Source organism: Pinus tabuliformis, chromosome 5_2 (assembly GCF_031772625.1).
Source record: "Pinus tabuliformis cultivar Carrire ecotype Pingquan chromosome 5_2, CPIR1, whole genome shotgun sequence".
Lineage (NCBI taxonomy): Eukaryota > Viridiplantae > Streptophyta > Pinopsida > Pinales > Pinaceae > Pinus > Pinus tabuliformis.
The window spans coordinates 447,044,743-447,062,721 of NC_142306.1; the positions used below are offsets into that span (position 1 = coordinate 447,044,743).

General features: G+C 40.5%; 1 protein-coding gene across 5 annotated transcripts in view; it reads right to left on the reverse strand.

The window, feature by feature from the left end:
- Positions 1-17,979, reverse strand: part of LOC149159587 (putative cyclic nucleotide-gated ion channel 5) — a 330,539-nt gene that overhangs the window by 19,142 nt on the left and 293,418 nt on the right. The window lies entirely within an intron of this gene.

A 17,979-nucleotide genomic window follows, 5' to 3' on the forward strand; every position in this document is an offset into this window, starting at 1 on the left:
GCAGAGGCAACAGAGGGAGCACAAGATAACGACAAAGAGAGCTCAGCATCGGGAGGGTTTCTAGCCTGACAAGGATGTCAGTATTTGCCAAGTTGGGTGCATCAGTTACTTCTTAGTAACTGAGTTGCGGTGTAGCAGTAGCAGTGGTAGTGCTATGGGCAGCACGACGCAACATGATGAGAGAGAACTGCAGTGCAGATGCAGTGTTGGGTGAAAGGATTAGCAATAGCACGGATGCAGAGGGCGCTGCTGTAAAGATGTAGCAGTGGCAGTGGTAGGGCCATGGGCAGCAGTACAAGATGCAGCAATGCAGAGGATGTTGGGCGGGAAGGCCTAGCATCCGCACAGGTATCGGTGTTGTATAATCTGGGTGATGCTCAGAGGTGGAGTATTACTAGAGCACATTCCTCGCTAAGAGGGAGTGTTGATTTGGGGTAGCATCGAATGTGCTCTAGCCATGAAAATTGGTGGAGAGGCTAAAGCACATGAGATCTCCAAGACCCAGAAATGGTTTGGGGAAATTCTACCCGGTGAAGGAGATATTAAAATAAATAATATTTTTAATGGGTTCCTAAGTCTAAACTTAGGAAAATAAAAATATTAATGGGTATTAATATAAAAATGGGTTAGAAGGCTTTAAATGACATGGATCAAGCCAAAACTAATCTTAGTCGTTGATTAGAGATGTAATCACGGTCGTTGAAGACTCAACAAGAAAAGTATAAGAGGAGGCTTGAGGGTCAGTTGGAGATACACCAGAGTGATCAGTCAGTTCGATTTTCTAGGGCAAGGTTTTCTAAGAGAAATCAAACTAGTGATCAGAGTTGCAACGAGGGGCAGTGAGTACGAGGTAGAGAGGCAGAGATAGTGCTAGAAGTCCAACGCAGAGGCAAATCCAGAGGGAGCCACACAAAGGCCAGCAGTGACTGTGCAGAGGCCAGAAGGGCTTGCGTCACCCACGCAGAGGCTGCAAAAGTGACGCAGAGGGCCAGAGAGGTTGCACAGAGCCTCAGAGGGCTAACACAGAAAGTTTCAAGCTAATGCAGAGGCCAAGAGGGCTGACGCAATGCTTCAGATTGTGATGGAGAGGGTTTCATGGGGCGAACTTTCAAAATATCTGCTTCCGAAGAGAGGTATTACTGCCAGATTATTTATCTCTGTTGGGTGAGACAGTTTGGAACCCAATGTACTCAAGAAAAGTTGCTTAATAATAAAACCCTCAAAATTGTTGCACCAGTTTTCCCAAGTTAGATTTTTCCGGAGAAGATTGTGCAAAAATAACAGTGTCCCTTGTGTGTTTGTCTATTTATTTCAGTTGTTGATCTGTAGATGGTTGAGACTGTATTGTGCTTATTTCAGTGTTTATATGGTTAAATAACTTGTGAGTAATTGAACAAGTAGGCGAAATAAACCAGAGAATACAAATAAAATTTCTAACAGGTAATACTTAGAAATTTCAACAAAAGGAATGTAACTAAGCTCCCTCTTGGCTTAGGAATTTTGCTTCCAAGTTTCTACCAAGTAAGAAACTTGTTTCCATGCTCCCTCTTAATTAGGGACGTACAACAACTCCTCAACTGGAGATGATGGGACAATGAGCTACTTGAAGAACTCCTCCTCACGATGTCATGAACTTCTCTTCTTTATTCAAGAGTCTTCATGTTTTGGGACTTCTTAGGGCACAGACAATCCATCACTTTCATCGATGAGTCAGTCATGTCATTATTCCTTTTATCGAAAAGTGATCCATCAGTTCCTATCTAGCTTCCTTCATTCCATGGTTCCTTAAGGATCTTTCATCCTACTTCATGGGCATCATGGGTGGAAGATACTAATAGATCTTCCCTTGGCAGCCCGGCACAATCCCATACAGATATCATTCAAAAAAAAGGAATGAACATTGAATCAAAATTACCTTTGTGATGGTCTTTCATCATGACATCTTCTAGTTTGCATCAGCATCCTGCATACATATTGACACATCTCCAAAAGATATATACTGTCAAGGGTCTCTTTCTTTTTCAGACTTCATCAAAGTCTTCATATCTTTCATGGAGATATCCTAGTCAAATCTCTCAGTCCTTGGATGTTGATTGCTTTTTCCATAGTTGCATATTTCATGATCTCTTCCTTTCTTTCTTCAAAAATTTTTCTTCCCAAGAACTTTTAATCAGAGTTCCTCCAATTACTGTCAACCACCTCATATTCCATATGAGGACATATTATGTTGATTTCATCTAGACAATGTGTGACCCATGCCTTCCTGCATCCTTTCAAAGGAGGAGATCCTTTCTTTTTATTATGCTCTCGAGATAGAACATTTATCCATGCTACTTGCAACCATATGACATGACTTTATAATATCGAATACAATCATACATACCTCATTGTCCTTTAGGTCATCTTAGACTTCCTTTCAGCAGCTTCCTTGATTGAAAGAACTTTAATCCCTTGATCTACTTCACATGTTTTGTCATCATACCATCATCCCATGAATTTCACAAGTTGGAATTCTTAATCAAACCCTTGCTTCCTTTTGATTGGTGAACCTTCCAACAAAGATTCCAATAGAGGATCTTGAGTATCCTCATCTAGCAAATGTTTCCTTTTGACTGATGTATGATGAGCTTTGTACTAGATGATTTTCCCATAAGTACCACTTATGCTTCTAATGAGGCTTCCAAGAGCTATATCTTCCCATGGGTGACTGCCATAGACTTCAGCTATCTTTCATGCTTCTCTATGATGATGTCACAAACTCTTGCTTTTAATGCTTTTATGATGCCATGATACATCCTATCATAGCCATAACTTGAAAATAGGAACTTGAAAAGAACTAGGTGAGGAAGGCTATCTCAATCATAGCAGAGATCTCCTACTTCCCCTTTCTTGGACTTCTTCTTTTTAGCTTCCTCCCCTTCTTCGGTGATATGGCCTTCTTCTCCACCTCTTTTGTTATTGTCCTTCTTAAGCTTAAGGACAATCTCTTTTGCAATGCCCATATTCTTGACATCCATAGCACTGAATCTTAGCCATGTTCCTTCTCTTATTCTGAGAGTCGAATTTCCCAGACTTTCCTCTTTTCTTTGTCATAGTAGCATATACTTGATTTTTCTCACTCAATCCCACATTAGTTTCAGCCTTCAACTTGGTTTCTTCAATCTTACATAATGACCATAGATCCTAGAATGGAGTAGCTTCTTTCTTCTCATAGATGCTTGAAGTAAAGTTATACCATTTCTCTGGTAGTGCATTTAGTACTACAATGGTCATCTCCCCGTCAGACATTACTTCTCCCTGTTAAACACATACATGGCGAATGCAGAATATGAAGGATAAGCATTCAATTGCATCTATTATTCACATGATATACTTTTATAGTGCATTCTGATGACGCTTGTTTTCCATATACCAAGTGGTCTCTTGAACTCCCTTTGACTGTTTACATTCCACACCAACCCTTAGAGGATTAGGTATCCAACATTCCCCCCCTTAATCCGAAGGGGTATGTATGAGTCCAAGAAGAGCACTGTAATACAAAATGTGCAAAAATATGCATGGCAGCACTAGGCTGAATGTGCTCTCTGAAATATTGGCATAAGGTGGTGGTTTAAGGATGACCACCAACACCGGGACGCTTAGTGCAGTTCTCGAAACTCTTCCAAATCTGGAAAGAAGCTGAAGTCTTTTGCTAGAAGAAGTGATCCAAATGCTTTGAAGAGGGAGACCTTCACCCTGGAAAAGGGAGGTATGCAACCTACATAGAAAAGGGAGAACCTCAACCTAAAAAGGGAGGTCTCAATCCCGCATAGATAAAGATGGTTTAAGGCTAACCACCAACTGAATGGCATGCTCAGGGGCATGCCTGTCTTGGCTACAACTATAAATCTACTATGGCAGGTTGTGGCTCAGGCTTGCTTGATGTGGCTTTGAAACTTGTAGATGACCATCACTTGCCGCCCTAACAGATATAAGGTGAGAAGATGTAGAGATCTCAACTGCAAGACTTTTCAATATTTGAGAACAAATCCTGATGTATGAGCGAAATATCTTCTTGCTTGTTGAAGTCCATTGCCAAGAAGCAATTCATCCAAGATGAATCTTTCTTCTTGTAGGAGGTTTGTTTTTGAAGCATCTGTTTGAAGAATGACTGGTTTTATGACAGTGCTTACATGGATGAAGATCCAAACAATGATCATTCATATGGCCAACTTGGTCACAATGTTGGCATATAACATTATGTTGTTGTGGAAGAGGAGATGAATTTGAAACAACTAAAGGTGAACTGTCATGAAGGAATCCAGCACTCTGAAACTGGATGGGCTTTGAATAATCTGGAATATGAAAGGACACATCCTTGTCATATCCCAAACCAGTGTTGTGCTCGTTATGGACAAGCTTTTCCGAAGGTTTGATGATGGGCTTGGGAAGTGTACACTGAACTTTTTCATCTGCATGTAACTTTGCTTCTTCATTGGGCACTAGATCTAAATCAACCTCAACATTATTGACTTGATGACTTATTGGCTGCTGATATGATCCTATTTCAAAGTCAGATAGGGGATTGTTTTGAACAAAAACAAGTTCAGAAGGATGCCTTTTCTGATGTAACTCATCTCTCTGTAACTATGATTCAATTTGTAAAAACTCTATCTTCTCTTGTGCATTTTGCAAACAAGTTTGAATATTAGAAAGAGTGTCCTTCTTGATTTTAAGTGTGCTTTCAGCAGTAGACATGATTAGAGTTCTCAACAACTCTAATAAAGTGTCAATTTTAGCCATTTTATCAACAACTCAAACTCAGCAATAATGACCAAGGGAAACTCCAAAACATCAAGCTCTATGTGCCCAAAACATGAATGAGACTTTGATGGTGACTGCAATTTTCGAAAATGGTGGCAATTTTTATTTTATTTTTTCACATTTACCTTCACACCTTTCAATACAAACCACAAAAACTTGCTTTGCATAAGAGACTTTAAAACATAGAGCATATGACTGGTGATGTCACATACGACAACTTCACTCAAGCTGCATCAAATGAAATCTTATGTTAAGAGATTCTTAAAATTCCCTTGCTATAGTTGGAATGCCAATTCATACCTTGTGCACCCTATTTGGGGTCGCGTTAATTAGTAAAAGGCCACAAGTTTGTACCCAAAAACAAATTCTCCCAAACCAACATTCACAATGAATAGAGGCTCAAAGGAAATGGTGAAGTGTGGATTTTCCTTAGCTTTCAAAGCAAAAGCACCAAGCTTAAACACATATCTCGAATCCTTCACTCCAACACATGATTCCAATTATTGATGATGTCGATGAACCCATTTCATAAATCTGTGCTCACTGAGTACTATATCCAGTTAGCAGTTTACATCATTTACTCAATAAAATGAGGTCCGCACCACTAGCGCCGACAACCTCTTCACTACCATAGACACCAAATATTATGTAGGGAAGTGATTTACCATCCTCAGTAAAACAATTTTGTCGTGACATTCGAACCACAAAGTAGTCTAACTCAAACAAATCACCGCTAAAATTGGACAAAGTGGGGCATTTCTTTTGTAGAAATCGACATGGAAACCTGAATGAATGCCAAGAACGGTGTAGCGCACTTTCAACGCACCATTCCCACTGCTCAATGCACAGATAATCAATACACAGAATTGTCTACGCACAGATGAATGTAAACAAAGAGAGAGGCCAAACCGTGGCCTAAGCTCACTTCAGGAAGAGTGGCTTTTATTTTTACAAATTCTTAGTCTGAATCGATGGCAGAAGCTTTTTCCGAGCGACCAGAGTAGAAGAAAATGACATTCCACTTCTTCAACTGTGCAACTCTCATCTTCGGGCCCCACGTTGTCTATTACACAACCACTCTGCTATCTGAATAAGATACTGTTGGAACAAGCGTAAAAGCAGCTCTTGTCTACCATTCGCGCAAGAGATGTAAAGTCAGCCACAACACAGTTACAACGGCTCCATGTTCACCACAGAGCAAGTGTTTTAATGGACAATGTGATTGGTGAAGAGAGGGCTCACAAGAATTGTACCAATGACCATGGTTGTGCTCTTCCCGCGACTGGATCACCTCTGGTGGTTCCTGGCATAGAACAACGCATACACCACCAGTAGCAACCAAGTTTGCTCAGGAGAAGTCTCATCAGTGGAGGATTTGTAGCGAAAGGAATTCAAGGAGATATATCAATGGTTCAGTCATTACCGCATGCACTATTCCAACGAACTAGTGTCCAGATTTTCCATTATGGGTAGATTCTGCAAGTTATCTACCTCTTAGACCTGCAATTCAAGCCACTAGAGTTGCACCAAATTAGTGGAGTGTTAAGATCCCTACGGGCAGGCGCATAATGAGGAATAGAACACTCAGTTCTGACAAGCAGATAGGGCAGAACTGACAGGCATAAAACTAGTGGCTCACACTTTGATCAGGGCAGGTATTCGCCTCAAGCTCTGATACCATGTTAAACACATACATGGCGAATGCAGAATATGAAGGATAAGCATTCAATTATGTCTATTATTCACATGATATATTTTTATAATACATTCTAATGACCCTTGGTTTCCATATACCAAGTGGTCTCTTCGACTCCGTTGATTGTTTACATTCCACACCAACCCTTAGAGGATTAGGTGTCCAACACTCCCAGATCTTGAAGTTGACCCCTTATCTCAGATATCCTCATAAAGTATGCGGCTATTCCTTCATCTTTCGATATCTTTAGCTTGTAGATTTCTTTCCTTAGAGAGATAACTTCTCCTGCAGTGCTTATAGAAAACAACTCTACCAATTTGTCATATATTTCTTTTGAGGTGTCAAGTTTAGATATATATGGAATGAGGGGATCCTTGATGGATTCTATGAGAATCCTTTGAGCCCTCACTAAAGCCTTTCATAAACTATGCAAGTGCTTAAGCATCTTCTTTTGTTGGTTTGGTGATAGATCCTTTGACATGATCCATAACCTCATTTTCAATGAGATTCAAATTTGTCCTCTTCTTCCATGCAAGATAGTTTGAAGCCCCAACCAATTTGTTTCTTTCCTTGCAAAGACATTTTGATAGATTCATACATAAATATACTTACTTGTGAAGATGCTTCTTCCACTCATTGCCTCATTGAATTTGATGATAATATAGATGATAGAGAACTTCTCCTTGATGAGGATAGATCTCTTCAAGAGTGATCCTTGACTTCACAAAGAAGGAGATCACTTTAGATCCTTTGATGGAGATGCCCTTGTTGATGATGATCAATGATGACCTTTTGATGCTTCTTGGATGACCTTCTATAATGGTAAGGTCCTTGCTTCAACGAGAGGAAATTGCCTTAGAACTTTTGAAGATGATGACAACATCCTTGATCTTGCTTCTCTAGAAAGAAACTTGATGTATAAGTCCTTCAACTTGAGTAGGGTCTTTGTGGTCTCTTGAGATGTCTTGAGGATTCCAAGACTTCTTGTTGGTGTAGACTTTCTTCTTCAATCTAGTGTTTTGACACTTCTTTGTAGATCTTGACTTCAAGATGATCTTCTAGATTTGCTTTGATGCCTTTCTCGAGATTTGATCCTTGAGTGTCCCTTGATAAGATGCCCTTCCTTGACTTTGTCACCTTAGCTTTGATACCATGTTGAGAAATCTAGGGCATCAAGATTAGGTGATTTCTCTATTAATCATAATTGCTTGTGAACGGATTTTTTCAACATATTAGGATCTTCTTAGTTAGATTATTATAGTGTTCTTCTTCATCAAACAACTACCAAAGCATAAACAATAAAGAGACAAGAGACACAAAATGTAGGCTATCATCTAGGGCCAAAACCTCTCCCACTTGAGAGGAAAAACCAAACGAATTCTTCTTCTTATAGAGACTTCAATTGATGAATACCAAGACCAAGACCCTTGACCTATTTGCCTCTCCAAGACCAAGTCACAAACCTTCCTTGATGAGATCCTCCTTGAATCAAACTTATTGCTCTTTCCTCCTTTGGTCAATGCAAGTCAAACTATCTGCACTTCTGAAATTTTGGTCTCTTTCCACAGATTTGTAGTCCGTACTTCTGCAGTTTCACATGTGTGAGGAGTGAGAACGAACTTGGAGATGCCTTCCTTCCTTTGTTATTCTAGAGGACTCTTCTAGGTGAATTTGGCTGCTAGTGGAGCTGATGAGGAGACCCTTTTGGTGACCTTTTCTCGGACTGATATACTATTGCAGAAGCCCTAGATTTCTGCCACACGTGTGAAGATATTACCCCAAAGACAATGCCAAACAACTCGATCTTCCTTTCCTTCTTCTCACTGGTTATAGGGCTGCTTTCCTTGTGAACTTCACACTTCTTTTCTCAATTGAGACCTTGACCGAAATTCTATCTTCTAAAATGAGGCCAAGTTGCCTATTTATAGTGGTTTCCCATGAAAATAAGCCGACATGACTTGTATGTGAGCTGACATGTCCTTTGATGTAGATCCTTTACTCCATCTTGAAGCCGACTTGTTGGAGGTGTTTGAGCTTGGTCTCGAAGGGCCTTTTTATTCTTTTAATGGCTCATACAAATTTGTAACATGCCCAAGAAGGGTCCTTCATACATGACATTGACTCAATTTGACTTTATGACCAATACTAAGGGCTCACAATGGGAGCCTTACCCAAAAATAAAATTCCTTGCTCATGAAAACCATGAGGCAAGCATTACAATAATAATTTATTTTTCTTCTTTGCATCAATTACATAAAATCACAATCACATGTCACTATGAAAACCGAACCTAGTTACACTTTTCAACAAGGACAAGAGAAAGACACATCATACAATAGCATAAGGCATTGAGAGAGACATCTCGGTTGTGAGTGGAGAAGGACTTCCATTCTAGTGTGTCTAGTCTGAGGAAAGTGAAGAAGTGCAACATAGAAGATCCAAATCAGCCAAGGAGATCTAGAACAGATTTATAGCATGATCAGATGGATCAGATCTAGGTTATGTTGTATATGTATTTTCTTCAGTTGGGACTAATGCCGCAAAATCTAGCAAATCTTGTGAGGGGACTCACTAGAAAAGGACAAGACTCTATGGAAACAATGAGGAAGGATGGCCATTGTCATATCAGCAACTCTCCTTTTGCTCTTTAGTGGGATTTCAACCACAAGGGAGGCTTCCCTATGCCACCTACAAGGTATTCTAATACTATGGCTCAAGGTGACTTATTTTGGAGGTTTAAAGATAGATAAATGGCTTGGCAGGGCCTAAGATATTCAAAACTAGGATTCAAGTTATTTATGATTAGATTGATGACGAGGTTGCTATAAGCTAAGGTCTGATTGATGTTCTTTGTTAGGGCAGGTGATGGGATATAGCAACCTTGGAAAAATCCTTAAAATGACCTTCAACAAGAAGGGAACCAAGGATTTTCCAATAAATACTACGGTAAATGCAAACAATAGGGTTTTAGGAATGTCAAAGATGTGTAGCAGCAATAAATAGGGATGATGTCAGCCTTATTAAGGCATGCAAGGCAATTTATGATGCTAGATTTTGTTTTATTATGTATACAAACTATCCTAGAATTAGGAGCCACTTCCATGCATTAAAGTTACACTCTACACATAAATTTGCCTTTAAAACCCCCTAGTAGATGCCTTGGTTGTCTCAAAGAGAGGGTTCACGAATATATTTAATTTCATTTTAAGGTGATCAACACAGTTTAGAGACAAGTGCCTTAACCTACAATGGGAAATTGAATTTAATGGAATTAAATGCCAAGTAAGGATCTTGTTAAAGGGGGAATGCACTAGGGCATCCACTTGTAAAGCCCTAGTTACTATTCTTGTGAGGGGAGAAATTAATTGTAAAGTTTGCACACTAGGAGGTCCCCTATAAGATATGAATAAGATAATTCTACATGCAATAATAATGCAAAGTTTCACCAATAATAAGCAATTAGTCATGGAGCAATAGAAACACTAATTAAAACATTGAAACAATGCAAAATAGATATATCATAGTGGATAATACTTAAAGTTCGGGGCACAACCAATACTTCACACAAATATCACCATCAAATATATCACTAGACCAAATCTCATATAGGTGTTCCCTCTCTTATGCTAGGTGGATAATCCTATTAGGTGTTCCCAACCCCAAAGGGAAAGTGACAGGTCCCAGATCAACCCATCAGTCAACAGGTGCAAGTGTAGATGATGGTAATGGAGTGGGAAAGACTTCAAGGTCAGGTATCATAGCCAAGTGACCAACTAATGACGGTCCAACATCCTGGGTGTATAGATGTGAGGAGGGAGCAATCATGGAGGCATGACTTGTTGAAAAATGTAACTAGTATCGGTCTTCATAATTGTATTTGAATCATGATGTAATGTATTTATCAAAAGAAAGAAAAATGAACTTTTATTATAAAAGAAACTGACTTATTAAAGCATGGGTTTCATGCTTGGGTAAATGATTTTTAGGTCAAAACATCCATTATAGGCTTCTAGGGTTTATATCAAGTGTCCTTGTCCATGTCATAACATAATAGACCCTTCTTGGGCATTTTCAATCAAGAAACAAATTTATTTTGATGTAAATTAGGTCTTCTAGGCCTCCTCCACCAGGTCAGCCTCAAACTAGACAAGTCGACCTAAGTGAGGGGCATAATCTCCTATATACAGGCAACAACTTGACCTCATTTCGAGCACTCACTCAACAAGTTTGATCTGCAATTTCTGGGACAAGAAAAAGTGAGAAATTCAAGGAGCAAGAAGGAAAGGGCTAGCGAAAAGGAAGGATGACTTCTTCAAGCACAAGAAGATGAAATTTTCTTCCTTTCTCTCACACGTGTGAAGTTGTTAAGTTGTTAGAAGGGCCAAAACTACAGTCCCAAAGCTGGGCTGAAATTCTGTAGTTGGGATCCAAAGTTCTGAAGTTGGGGGTCGAAATTCTAGGTTGAAGATTCATTTGAGACGCTGACACTCGTTGACTTTGGTTATAATATCCCTTCCCATAAAAATTTGCTAAGTGCCCTTCTCAGGTTTTGTAAATTATGGATGGGGAAAATTCTAGATACAAACTTAGGAAAAGCAAGTGGACATTAATTAAATTAATCTTGTGTTGTAGTGGAGGCCCCAAACATTAGACAAAGGGAAGATTAATAACATAGTGGGATGTGGGGACCACCCCATGATGAAATACACACCCCTTGATGGAGAAATTCAAATGGCTAAGGAGGAGGCTTGAATTGCTTGGTGAAGGGGCCCACGTGAAGGAAGAGAACAATAATTATAAATAAGAGGAAGGCAACATCATTGAGCACTTTTGATCATTTGACATTTTACACATTGTTGCTCAAGTTGTTCAACTGAGTCACAGGTGTTGTTTAGCACTGGAGGTTTCCAAGGGGAAATCTCACCCTCTTCTTCGGTGGAACACGAGTGCCCCCCTAGGGAGGCAAATTCAACTCATATTTGGTAGTCAGGAGGATACCATGTAGCTCCACGAATTTCATTGGCCAGTTGGGACGTAAAACCAGGGAGTACGCAGTTCCTTTAGAGAGTGGGAGTCGAGAATTGAGGCCACATCCATTGTTGGGATTTCATTGTCCAAATTCCAGGAGGAAAGAAGGGAAATTGTAGGAGGAGAGAGATCCACATTCAATAGTACGAATTTCTAGGGATTGAGCCTGCGTCATCTTGCCCAGGACTGCGTAGTCATTTATGGGGGGCGAGTGTGGGGAAGGCTTGAGAGAGAGATTGAGGAGCTAGGCTATTTGGAGTTAGATTGGAGGGGATTGGGGGGGATTTTCCATCATTTTGGTGGAGCAGCAAATGCAGCATCTACTATCGGTTACATCTTGTTCTTGTGGAGGGCCAAGCATTTGGGGGTCAATTTTGGAGTGTCAAAACTAAGACAAACACTTTCTGGGTTTTTATGTGTTTATTGAGGAGAGGCCAAAATTAATTTGGCAGGATTTTCTGAGCAGATTTGAGGGGTCAAACAACGATCCCAACGCAGCGAGCAGCTAGAGGAGCTAGGGGAAATTGGGTAGAAATTCTGAGGTCAACATTTGGCCAACTCTTTCATATATTTTTTTGGGTTATTGATGGAGAGCCCAGGGTTAATTTCCTGAAATTTTCTAAGCATCGTAGGAGGCCCTAACAAAGATTATTTGCATCCAGCAGTGCAGTTTTCACTGGGATGGCGCAAAGATTGTTGGGGACAGCCACAGTGCATGTTGGAGCAGTTGATTTCATCACCCAGATATTATTAGCTTGCCTTAGGCAAGTCCAGGTGCATCCTTTCTGATTTTCCTTTTATACCCAACAATTATATCAATAAAATGGCACAACTTAGCTCAATTTATGGAGATTTTATGTGTTTTTGCTATGTTTTCTTTGTTTATCATTGTAAATTTCCATTAGGAATATTACAGTGGTATCAGATCATGATTTTGGCCAGCTGTGGGTCTAAATCACGCTAATGCTCAAGTGCTATTGTGGGCTAGAATTTCAGAGGGTTAAACACTAGTCCCACATTATTCCTTAGATTGAACTTGTGCCCAAAAATGTCTCAGCGGGGGAAATTTGAAAATTATACTAGGAACCTCGAGACACTGGTGCAATAGCTCGAAGAGAGTGTGTCAGCAAGGGCAGCAAGAAGGAAAAGTAGTTTCTAACCTGCAGATGAAGAAAACGAGAGGAGCATCATTATTGAACGAAATGCTAGTATCAATACTGCAGAGACAAAGAAGGAAGGCGAAGGCAGTGATGAGATGAGAAAGAACATACCCATTGAGGAGGGAATTCATCTAGATACATTCCAGGCAGTTGAGCATGAGGCTAATGGCACGCAGGAGGAGCACGAGGATACACCTAGTGTGATGCAAGAGTCACCCTTGTTGGAGTTTCCTTTGGTAGCCCCAGTAGACAGATTAGTGGAGACAGTTGAGCACACATCCGTTGTTGAGGTATCCATTGATGAGGCATCCAGGTCTATGACAAAGCTTCAGAATGATAGCCACCTACAGCTCACTGATGAGCATGTCTTGCATGTTGGGTTGTCTATGGAGGAGCAGTTGGAGGCTCATGTTGAGCCCATGATGGAGGAGGATGTGCAACCATCCTTTGGGCTAGACATAGATGAGGGGCAACATAGAGACCACACGTTGGGATTTCAGCACAGTTCGCTTCAGAGGTGCACTAACAGGATATACAACATTATTAGTTCACCCCTACGCATTGGATTGAGAGAGACAAAGCTACCTAGTCAAATCTCATGTGTTGTCCTAGATAGCAGGATGAGACGATCGGAGTTGCACAGGGTGCAGCATCCACATGTTGGGGTTGCTCCATGTGTGGGAGTTCATGCATTTGATTGCTCTCTTGGGGATGGATGGTGAAATATCTTGAGTTGGTACCCGGTGGAGTGGGCTATGGACATGGTGGTGGACTCGAGCATAGCTTGGCAAGAACTTCCAAGCACTGGGGATACCAAAAGCCCAGATTGGCATTGGGATCCTAATGGGACTACCTATCATTTCCCAGGTATGCCGATTGAGTCATTGACAATGACCTGGATGGTACAGTTGACCTAGAAATCAAGCGTGCACATTCGCTAGGGGAGTTTTGATCAGCACTAGTGGCCAAACAGTTTATGGACAGACTCCTTGGGTTGTCTTGGTATGACGCTTGTACACGGGATCACGGGGTGATCAACGTACTCTGGCAAGATTTTGTCGAAGGAGGTGGAATTGGCAGGCCACCAGACGATGCCTTGTATGGAGCTGGGGATTCTTCACATTTGTGTGGTGTTGAAGGAAATGTAACTAGGTTTGGTCTTCATAAATGTACTTTTCATATTTTTACTTATTCAAGAAAAGAAATATTATTTTTATAATATATCTCAATGAGTTTCTTGCTCATTGAATTAGGTCTAGCACATGTTAAGTGCTAGGTGAGTCAAATAGTCAAAAGGAAACGTTGAAGGCCTTAAGGGCATGTTACACCATGTATGAATATGTATTAAAGCCAAGAGAATACCTCTAAGCAAAGTCAAGTCTCCTCCTATGCAAAGGCACCGCCAAAGAAGCTCATTCAAGCATGTTACACCACCAAAGAAGCCATCCGAAGTAAGACAACAAGTTGGCCTACAAACTATCTTAAAGTCAGCCTAAAGGGAGGGGCAGTGCCCCATTATATAAAGGTTGTCCACTCCACTATAACGCCATCCATCTCTCTAAAATTAGCGAAGGTAGACGAGAAAAAGGATGAAGAAGGGACGAAGAAAGGGTCTACAAGTATAGTGAAAAAGGAGGACGAAATACCGAAGCCTTGGAAGTCTGTCTTAGGGCTAAAATACAGTCACACGTGCAAAGAAGGAGAGGGTCTCTCTACTGTCATAGAAGCCCTCTATTACAGTCACACAAACTTCATTATTTGGGATAAGAACATAAGCCTAAAGGGTCTCCAAGACAAGAGAAGGAAGGAGGAAGAAGGCCGAAGTGAAGAGGATTGTTTCTAGGGCTAGAAACAGTCACACGTGCAAAGAAGAGGTGGGTAAGTCTGCGGGTATAACAACAGGACCAAACAGTTCAAGAATTAGTGTTGGTTGGGTTTGAAATTAGGCCTACAAGGCCTCCCAAGTCAAGAAAAGAAGCCTATCTCTCTAGCGAAGGAAAAAGGACCCTAATTCTCTAAGGTACCTCCTACGCGTGAGATAATTAGGGTTGCAGTGCTATCACACTAAGCCTTTCACCATACACCAAGAAGCAACTCGGATGATCAAGAGAAAGAATGAGTATCCTTAGGTGAAGGATATCACTAAGGAAAAGTATTTCTTCTTGAAGATCTACTTACAGTGGAAGGAAGAACAAAGTACCGGAAGAAGGACGAAGTGTCGGGGAACAAAGTGCTGAAAGGAGGTAGACAAAGTGTCGAGGAAAACAAATAAAAGGAAGGACTTGACCTGTGCTTGGAGGTTCTTCTAGTCAAGGGTCTAGGGTTTGGCATTGATCAACAAAAAAGCTTCAATAAGAGAAAACTTACCGAAGGGTTTTCCTCTCAACAGAAGAGAGGTTGTGTTCTTGTTCTTATGTTTTGGTAGAAGTTTGATGAAGTACACACACATGCATTAAGAAGAAGAAGAAGATTAAGCTAACAAGAAAAAATAAAAAAGACTCCACAAATTGTTATCAAGTTACAAAGAATCACACTTCACTTATTTGCCCAAGATTCTTCAACATGGTATCAGAGCTAAGATGACACATCAAGGAAAGGGCAACTCAAGAACACTTATCAAGGAAGGACATCTACAAGGTTGAAGCATCAATCCTAGAAGTCTCAATCACTTCAAGGGAAAGAAGGTCCCCAATTCATCATTCATCAAGGAAGTCTACATAGCAAGAAGAAGAGCCTAAATTAAAGGCACCTACAAAGAAAATCAGATCGAAGCAAGACCTACATCAAGCTACAAGTCATCAAACGAATTTCATCATCAAGCAAGTTCACTTGGAGAAGGCAACTTGAAGAACATCAAGATCCAAGTAAGGCAAGCCATCAAGTCTTCAAGGAGGAAGCAAATCTATTACCTCTCAAAAATCTATCAAGTAAGTATATGTCCCCTTCTGAATATACATCAATGTCTTTTTGCAAGGAAAGCAACAAATTGGTAGCTACGTCAGAGGACACGTCCTCCAAGGTCTCGTGTCCCGTATTTAACGTGTTGGACACAAAAACAGCCCTAAAACGCGTCGAAAACGTTTTTCATCGTGTCCTGTAAAACGTAAAACATATTATATAGTTTTCAACGTGTCCTTCATCTGGAAAACGTGTATTCAGTTGATCGAAAACGTTGCCCTAACTTTTTTCCTCCGGTTGAATACATACCCCACTAAATGTGTAGTTTAAAGCCCACGCGATTAGTTTTTCCGGGTTCGTTTCCTATTTTCCTCCATCGTTTTCCTCCGTCGTCGCTCTCTATGGTTGTGTATTTGTCATGTGGAGCTATTGTGTGGAGCCGTTCTGTGAACTGAGTGTGGAGTAGAGTGTGGAGCTGAGTGCGCAGCATTCAGCATTCAAGAAAACCTTTGGCATTGTATGGTCGCAGGCTCACAGGGTTCAGCATGTGTGACATTTGGAGTCAGCACTTAGAAGTTAGCAGGCTGCAGCTTGTGTGGCAGTGTGCACTGTGACTCGTGAGGTTTCCCATTCAGGTAAACCATGGCCCCGGTCCGTAAACCTGTAAACCCGTAAATTGTGTTCACGTGAGCGGTTTATGTTACAAAACTCTTCAGATCAAAGAACAAGATATAACTTACACAATAATATGAATTTGATTGCCGTTAAGAGTACAGGTTGAGGTACTATTTGATTTTTTAAAACTATATTATTTGATTATAATTTATATATGATTGATGGGGTTTCTAACTATTTATGTTGTGGCTTGCCCCATTTCTGAAATCTGCACACTGTTCTTTTGGCAGTTTGTAATTTGCTTTTGATCGTTTGAAAAACTTGAACTGATATTAGCCTGCCTGCAATAAACCTCGGTCCTCAATGCGAATATACAATGTTTAAAATATGGTCCTTCCCGTGAGACCCAACCACATTTTGCATCATATTTACTATAACTTTAAAGCTCAGCCTGGTGAGAAGTTACAAAATAGAATGGAAAGGGCTAGTGATTTCTGGCAAATTTATTAGATATAGGCCTTGATGCATGGCCAATATATTTTCACATGAGCTGGTTTGACAGGTCTGTCATTGTTAGTAGAATTTAAGTGGCAGATAATGTCATATGACAGTTTCTGTCAACAGTATCCTGTCCAATATTAATGTTGCTTTTATTTAGTATAACTTTGTTGGGTACCATGGTCAATCAGATTGTTGTCTGGGAGATTATTTCAGATATATATTATATTGAACAGTGAACATATTGCTTATGAATCATGATGGTATTAAGGCTAAGTTATATTTCCTATTCTTTTACGGTGCCCAAAATTTGGCTTATGGGTTGGTTATTGAGTACACATGATGTGACTTGGGTCCTTTCTGGTGACTACCACTAGTTTTGTTATATAGTGTCAGCCTATCAGTGTTCACTGTTCATTGTTTTCTGATATTTGTTGAAGGTCCAGATTAAGGTCCAGGTGAAGTTAAAATGACATGTCAAGCATCTTAGAAGTTGTGGTGCTTTGTGTGGTGTTTGAAGGTCTTTTGGGTCTTTTTCTAGAGCATCTTGGATATTTATAGGCTATACTATATAGCTAATTGTTTAACTTTAATCGTTTTTTTGTAGGTGAAGGTGTGTGGACTTTATAAAAGTAAGAAGATTAATGGCTCAATCATCCAAGGCAGCCAGCAGAGGTCAAAGGAAGGGTGGTGCTTTTCGTGGTCCCCCCCCCCCCCTCCAAGTGTTTCTGTTTCACCTTCTCTTGGTCATATTGCCTCTAGTGCTTCAAGTGAAGCTTTAGGTGCTTCTCAGCCGACATTAACATATGACGTTGTTGCAGCAAGACAACAAGCACAACTAAGAAAATACCCTCTCTGGAAGTATGTAACCAAGAAGCAAGGGCCAAAGGCTGGTGCGGGAGGGAATGTGCTTTGGTCTTGTAATTTCTGCAAGGGTGAATTTAAGAGCACTTACTTTCGAGTTAAGGGCCATTTGTTGGGCCTTCCTTGTGGAATTGGAGCATGCAAAAAGATCAGTCCTAAAGAAAGAATGGATTTGGAAAGGGAGGATGCAGCTGGCTTTGGGAATGTGGTGGCAGCAAGCAGGAAAACTAGTAAAAATGAAGATCCTCTTCCATTCTTGAGGAATGCTAATAGTAGTAGATTTGGGAGAGAAGCTGAAATTCAGCCAACAAAAAAGAGGGCAGCCCAAACTTGTGGTGGTCCAATGGACAAGATTTTTCAGCGTGAGCAGCGAGATGAGGTTGATCTTACATTGGCATTCTTTTTCTATCTCAACTT